Source organism: Pan troglodytes, chromosome 3 (genome assembly GCF_028858775.2).
Source record: "Pan troglodytes isolate AG18354 chromosome 3, NHGRI_mPanTro3-v2.0_pri, whole genome shotgun sequence".
In the NCBI taxonomy this organism is placed as follows: Eukaryota; Metazoa; Chordata; class Mammalia; order Primates; family Hominidae; genus Pan; species Pan troglodytes.
The window spans coordinates 47,246,523-47,254,551 of NC_072401.2; the positions used below are offsets into that span (position 1 = coordinate 47,246,523).

The 8,029-nt window shown below is 38.2% G+C and overlaps 1 long non-coding RNA gene across 2 annotated transcripts; it reads left to right on the forward strand.

The window, feature by feature from the left end:
* The first annotated feature begins 31 nt into the window (after nucleotides 1-31).
* Nucleotides 32-7,144, forward strand: LOC104006051 (uncharacterized). Of its 2 annotated transcripts, XR_002943526.3 has the most exons (6): nucleotides 32-356; nucleotides 467-613; nucleotides 953-977; nucleotides 2,631-2,704; nucleotides 4,914-4,996; nucleotides 5,842-7,144. It is a non-coding gene; the product is annotated as an uncharacterized LOC104006051 (long non-coding RNA). The 2 variants fall into 2 exon arrangements; XR_008547502.2 differs by lacking the exon at nucleotides 953-977.
* Nucleotides 7,145-8,029: the final 885 nt, after the last annotated feature.

Sequence of the window (8,029 nt, forward strand, 5' to 3'; positions counted from 1 at the left end):
GGCTTTAGAGGCGCGGGACTTCCACACTTCCTCTCCGAAGGCCCTGCGCCGGTGCCGTAGCCAATGACAGGCCACGTTGTGTCCCAGCAGCCAATCGGAAGGGCCTGAGCCTGAAGACGTGCATTTGACCGCTCCTCCCTCCGCGTTGGAGGCGGAATAGTGGGTTTTGCTGCAACCGGTTTATTTTCCTTCTGTTTTCACCCATTCGGGCACAATCTGGCGCCATCGTCCTTCTTGTGAGGCCAAGCCTGAAAATGCGAAGCAGAGAGGCAGGACCAAAATTGAGGCGAATCCGGGAACCTGCCAATGGGTCTCCGGGTGCGGTCTCTGAAACTGGAGGATATCGGGAGGAAAGGGTATGGAAGAGGGATAAAACACGGTGCCCTAGGTGTGTAGAAGACAGAGTCGGGCCAAAAATATATGATTTACTGAGATGCGTGTCGTGTTCTTGCGCTTTATCTTGTAGCTCTCCGATGCGGAGATAATGGGGAAGCTCTTGGCATGGTTGGCTGTAGGTATGTGATACCGGAGGAGCAGGAGTCAAATAGGATACGCCGACTTTTAATTCAAGGAACCCTTTTCTGAAACACTTTGCCACAATGAAGGAAATAAGGTAAGGTTCTTGGGGCTCCTCAGTAGTAATAGGGGCAGGGGACAAGGGGCAATTAAGTGGTTTTGGTTGGGAATGAGGCATTATGAATAGCTTTCAGGAGATAGAGCTTAGAACAATGTCTTAGTTATAAGTTCTTATGTTTGAGGAGGAGATTTCAATTTGCTTAAAGAAGGAAACGGGCCAGTGGGTTTTTGTCTCTGAGAAGGAGATCCTTAGCATACAGAAAACAGAGAAGGGTTTGCAACTTTTCCGTTTCTTTGTATAGCACACAAAAATAATTCCAAATATCCAGGCCTAACCAGATTGCTTCTTTTTCCCCTTTGTGTTTACTTTGTCCAGATTACAGCCGAAGATACATATTAAGGTATTACTTATTCACACCAGTTTTCCATTATAATATGCTTGTATCTTCTCTGAATGGAATTAATAGCTTTTGGTTATGGTTCCTTAAAAGTCACATGGCCTAAGGATAGATGGTCAAGGAACTTTGGAAAAATTGGTCCCTGGGGGATGTGCAGGGCAAATACTTTTTGGCTGTAAGGTGTGTGCAGAGAGTAAGAACTGGATTTAAATACTGTAAGTTGGTTGGGCTGTTAGAGCCTTTTCCTGCTCAACCAATTAAGACCCGAGTGAGGCTGAATAAAAATAACATTGTTTTTAGCTATCTTTAAGGAAAAAATTAGTTGCCTTATATTTTTGTAACAGTTTTACTCAGATATAATTCTCATACCACACAACTAATTGGTTTAAAGTGTACAATTCAGTGGGTTTTAGTATATGCACAGAATTGTGGAACAGTCACAATCAATATTAGAACATTTTCATCACTCCAAAAAGAAACCTCATTCTTATTAGCAGCACCTCCAAATATTCCCCCACCCCGCTTCAGCAAACACTAATTTAGTTTCCGTGTGCCTCTGCCTGCTCTGTACACTTCATGTAAGTGGAATTATGAACTAATATATGGTCTTTGTGACTGGCTTCTTTCACTTGGAATGTTTTCAGAGTTCATCCATCTTATAGCACGTATCAGTACTTTATTTTTTATTGCTGAATCGTATTCCATTTTATGGATGTAGCAGATTTTGTTTATCCGTTCAACAGTTGGTGGACATTTGGGTTGTTTCCAATTTTTTTTTTTACTATTATGAACATTTGTGTACAAGTTTTTGTGTGGACAAATGTTTTCATTTTCCTGATTACACACCTAAGAGTGGAATTGGTGAGTCATAAGATAACTGTGTTTAACTTCTTGAGGAAGTGCCAGATTATTTTCCCTAGTGGCTGCACCATTTTACATTCCCACCAGCAGTGGATGAGGCTGCCAGTTTCTCCACATTTTTGTGCATGTGAAGTGGCTGTCTCATCGTGGTGTTTGCCTTTTCTTAAGGACTCAAAAGTTTGCAGATACAGGCATTCACTTGCCATTTTCTTAAGGTAGAGTTGAAAGTACTGCTGCCAGTTCATCATCTGAAATGAGGGCTGTTTTCTTTCCTGTTTAATTGGATTGCAACTATTTGCCTTTCCTAAAGATGAAATAGTGTGCTTCCCACATTATTCTGACAACATTCCTTTAATTGTTAATTTCAGATGAATTTCTGAAAACTGCTTTTATCAGAACAGATTTACTTAAATGAAGGCAATAGCCGCAAGGGGTCACTGCTCTAGATATTTACTTCTGCATAGGAAATAAGTAATCCTTTATAGATGGAATTTTTTTTTCTTAGTTGTATTTTTGTATCTTTACATTTGTTTATAACTTATCTATGCTTTTTTTGTTGTTGTGATTATTTTACTGTTGACATGGAAGTTCTCAATTTGATCATTTGGTTATATCATTGCTTCTTCTAGTAACTTCATATCCAGTGATTAAACCTTTTCACTGCTGTTCACATAATGAACCGTTGTGATTATTGAATACTTAAATGAGGATATGTAAGCTGTATTAAAGATAGTGTTATTTGCAAAGGCATTGACTATTGCACAAAAAATTTTAAAAGAAAATATCTCTTTTCAGGAATTGTACTCTCAGAGATGTTGAGAAAAGATACATGGGTCTTGGAAGATAATTACTCAAAATATGCAGGGAAGGTAGTATATCTTTCTATTTTAAATGTATTAAGTATTCCTGGAACTATAGCAGTGAGTTGGAAATGGAGGATTGTCCAAGTAAAAAACATTTTTTAAGGCTTTAATGAAATCTACCTATTTTATGGTATAGAATCTCATTAATTGTCCACTTGGAAAGAATAATAACAGATATTTATTTATTGGCCAGTTACTATGGGCCACAAATTATGCTGAGCTTTTTAAAATTTAATTTAATTTTATTTTATTTTTTGAGATGGGGTCTCACTCTGTCACCCAGGCTGGAGTGCAGTGGCGCAATCTCAGCTTATTGCAACCTCTGTCTTCCAGGCCCAAGCAATCTTCCCACCTCAGCTTCCTAAGTAGCTGGGACCACATGCATGTACCACTACACCTGGCTAATTTTTTTTTGTATTTTTGGTAGAGACAGGGTTTTACCATGTTGCCCAGGCTGCTAAGCTTTTTATATACAGTATATAGAAAGAGTTGGTTTTCTTAAACAATATTTATTTCTCATAATAACTCTATGAAAGCAGGTATAGACTTCTTGCTTTCTAGGGTTGGTATCTTGCTTGTTGAGCACCTACCCTTTTGTGTTGCCGAATTTTTCATTGTTTGAGTTCTGTCTTTTGTTTCAGAAAGCCATGGAGTTTTGAAATTATTGTTATATCATTATTTGTTACATAATTATTTCTACTTCTAGAATCTCATGCTAACTTGGAAGTGTCTTCTCAGCATCAAGCCTGATATGGAGGGGCAGCTACACCCTAATACACTCCAAAACTAGTTATGCTTTGTTTTATACGTAATGCTTCTGTTATTAGACAAGTGGTTTCCAACTATCAGAAGCAGTGCTAGGACTTAAAGGAAAAGGGGGAGTGTTTTTTCTTCTAATAGAACTTTTGAGCAGTGATGAAAGGAAAAGAAGAAGACTCAAAAGATTATAAATCTCAGGCACGAATTAGTGTTCTGCCAATTAGGAACATTCTGATTGCTTGACAAGGTCTATATTTTGCTGATGAGGAGTAGAAGCCTGTGGGAGGTGGGGGTGGAAGCAGCAGAAGGAAAAGAGTAGCAAGTATTTAGTAAAATGTATTCATCGTAGTGGATAAAAATCAAGCTTTGGGGAAAAAGGTCAAACTCCTTCAATGATGCTGTACATCTGTACCTTTACTCCATCCTATGGCAAATATTTGTATAACTGCACAGAAGAAATTGGACAATATTCCTTGAAAAATTCTTAGAAAGTTCAACTTTCCAAGTTAGTATCACGCCAAGGAAAATTATATGAGTAGGAATACCTAATTTCTAGCCATACTCTAGTTCCAATTAGCTTCTCTAAGTAGCTGGAACTGCAGGCGTGTGCCACCACACCTGGCTAATTTTTTGTATTTTTGGTAGAGAAGGGGTTTTGCCGTGTTGCCCAGGCTGCTAAGATTTTTATATATGGTATATAGAAAGAGTTGGTTTTCTTGGCCAGGCATGGTGGCTCGCACCTGTAATCCCAGCACTTTGAAAGGCTAAGGCAGGTGAATCACCTGAGCTCAGGAGTTCAAGACCAGCCTGGCCAACATGGTGAAACTCCATCTCTACTAAAAATACAAAAATTAGCCGGGCATGGTGGCACGCACCTGTAACCCCAGCTACTTGGGAGGCCAAGGCAGGAGAACCACTTGAACCAGGAGGTGGAGGTTGCAGTGGGCCAAGATTGGCCACTGCACTCCAGCCTGGGTGACAGAGCAAGACTCTGTCTCAAAAAAGAAAGAGTTGGTTCTGTTAAACAATATTTATTTCTCATAATAACCCTATGAAAGCAGATACAGACTTCTGGCTTTTTAGGATTGGTATTTCACTTGTTGAACACCTACCCTTGTGTCAGATGTATAGCAGGTTAACAAAGTCAATACAGTGATACACTTGACATAATCTTTGTTCTGAGTTTTTTTCCCAATTATAGTAAAATTGGAGGTCTTAACTGTTCTACATTAGATAAATATATGCATTTGTTTTAAAGAGCTAAGCAATGAGAATCTTACAACTAGAGCTGAAGTTCAAGAAATAAATGTCCAATGATTAAACTTTTTCCACTGCTGTTCACATCATGATTTGTTGTGATTAATGTATGTGGATGAGGACATAATAAAGAAAATGATGAGGCTTGTATATATTGTGTTTCTGCACAATGAGTTCCTTTGAATGTTTTTCGTTTTAGGAATAAAATTGAAGGGTGTTTTTCTTAGAGAACATCATTTGTCATATTTATTTGATCAAGAAGTTGAAGATTTATGTAATAAGGTATGGGACTTACACATTTATCTTGATAAAAGAACACAGAAAAGGTCAGGTATGAGCAGAAAATTGACATTTATTTCAGCCTAATGTGGATACTGTACTCTGAATTAAAAATTTCTTTTCCTTACTCTCCCAGCTTTTAAAGATAAGTATTATTTCAAAATAGTATTTTTTTTAATTAATAGATTCAATTCAGGAAAGGCATTGGAGGGGGTGGAGCTTTTAACTTTGACAGTCTCACTCTGTTGCCCAGGCTGGAGTGCAGCGGCGCAATCTCTGCTCACTGCAATCTCTGCCTCCTGGGTTCAAATAGTTATTGTGGCCCAGCTTCCCAAGTGGCTGGGATTAGAGGCGCATGCCACCACACCCAGCTAATTTTTTTTATTAAGTAGAGACCATGTTTTGCCATGTTGGCCAGACTGGTCTCAAACTTCCAGCCACCAACCTCAGCCTCCCAAAGTGCTGGGATTATAGTCATAAGCCACCACACCTGGCTGTTGGTTATCTTTTCTTAGAAATAATGATATAATCTTTTCAGCACCTGATATTCTTAAAGATCCAGGGTTTACAAATGACTGTTAGATATGCCAAGGATGACTAGCCTATAACTTAAGGAACTGTTCAGGAACAGTAGAAAAGAAGGTGATAGGAAACTGGGAATCTTAAATCTAATACTAGTTCTGTCATGAATTAGGCTTGTTATTGTAGTTGTTTCTCAAATTTAAGAAAATATGAGGGGTCTTGAAAAAGTGCATGGAAAATGCATATCATGAAATAACTATGCATGGATTTCAAAATTTTTGGACCAAAATAAACTCCTACTAACTTGTTATAACATGTCTGAACAGGATCTAGTTTGAAGCACTAAGAAGAATAAGACATCAGTTTGAAAAGAGGCTCTATCAGAATAACACGAATTCTGCTAAAATTGAAGCAAGAACAAACATCAAATATATGTTGACACTTGGGTGGAAGAATGGTGAACTAATTGATGCTTTATGAAAAGTCGATAGGGACAATGCTCCAAAGAAATCAGTTTACAAATGGATAACTCGTTTTAAGAAGGCATAAGGTAATGTTGAAGAAGAAGCCCACAGTGGCAGATCATCCACATCAGTTTGTGAGAAAAAAGTTAGTTCATGGCGTAATTGAAGAAAACCAACAATTAACAGCAGAAACAACAGCCAACACCATAGACATCTCAGTTGGTTCACCTTACACAATTTTGACTGGAAAAGTTCAGCAAACTTTATACCTGATAGGTACCAAAACCATTGCACCCAGATCAGCTACAGACAAGAATAGAGCTTTCAATGGAAATTTTAAATAAGTGGGATCAGGATCTTGAAGCCTTTCATTGAAAAATTGTAACAGGAGATGAAACATGGCTTTACCAGCGCAATCCTGAAGACAAAACACAAAGCAGTGGTTACCAAGATAAGTAGTTCAGTTAAAGCACAAGAGGACTGGTTGAGAGCAAAGGTCATGACAACAGCTTTTGAATGCTCAAGGCATTTTGCTTGTTGACTTTCTGTAGGGCCAAAGAATGGTAACGTGCTTATCATGGGAGTGTTTTGAGAAACTTAGTCAAAGCTTCAGCAGAAAAATCCCCGAGAAAGACCAGAGAGTTCTTCACCACAACAATGTTCCTGCTAATCCCTCTCATCAAACAAGGGCATTTTGCAAGAGTTTTGATGGGAAATCACTAGGCATCCACCCTACAGTCCTGGTTTGGCACCTTCTGACTTTTTGTTTCCTAATCTTAAAAAAATTTTTAAGGGCAGTACATTTTTCTCAAGTTAATGTATAAAGAAACTGCATTGATGTAGATAAATTCCCAGAACTCTCAGTTCTTTAGGGATGGACTAAATAGCTGGTATCATCACTTACAAAAGTGTCTTGAATGCTATAGAGCTAATGTTCAGAAATATAGTTTATATTTTTTATCTTTTAACCATTTTTCCACAAACTTTTTGAAGTCTCCTTGAATATGTACCATTTATAAAGGGGAAAAATTCTGTGACTACTCATGTTGACTTAATGCTGACTTAATTTTCTGTTTTGTAAATATATACAAACAAGTTGATACAAATTTTGTTTATAGCCCTTAAACAAATTTGTGAAATAAATGCATTCAGAAACAAACTAAAACAATGAAATGGATGCTACTGTTTTACTGAGGTGTAAACATAGTACTGGCTGCTATGGAAAAAGTTACATAAACATTCATGTATCTTGTGATGATTGTTTTGTCTACAACTTCACTCTTTGCAGACATCAAGACTGTTGAAATGAGGGGAAGGGATCTGAATTCCCAAAAGAATGTCAAGTGGGCATGGAGGCTCATGCCTATAATCCTTGCACTTTGGGTGGCTAAAGCAGAAGGATCCCTGGAGGCCAGGAGTTCCAGACCAGTATGGGCAACAAAATGAATCCCTGTGTCTACAGAAAATAAAATAATTAACCAGGCATGGTGGTGTGTGCCTGTAGTCCTAGCTACTTGGGAGGCTGAGGTGGGAGGATCACTTGCGCCCTGGATGTTGAAGCTGCAGCGCGCTGTGATCATTGCCACCACACTCCAGCCTGGGCAACACAGCAAAAACCTGTCTCTAAAAAAACCTAGAATATCTTTGTGCTATGCAAATCCTAATTTGAAAAATTTGTCATTAAATTCTCTCCAAACATTCTTCTAGTGAGCAATTCAGTTTTTATTTGATTCAGGATTAGGCTTGGATAGTAGTTAACTAAATTGGATTTAGTTTTGTGAACTAAAGAGTTTTTCTTTTTTTAGATACAGGCAGTCTTTGCACAGTTCCAATATGCATAAATATCAGTGACCACAGTTAAATAAAACCAGTCCAACAATGTGGTTAATAATTCCATTACCACAGTACTGAGAAAACTTGCATAAATTTTGCTGCTAGCTCTTTAGTCCACAAATCATTGTGCCCCCCCACCAAAAAAAGATGTGCATCATGATCAGTCGCCAGTTACATTACTTTGCTTTCAAAGTTTGTTGGTGATTTGTTACTGATC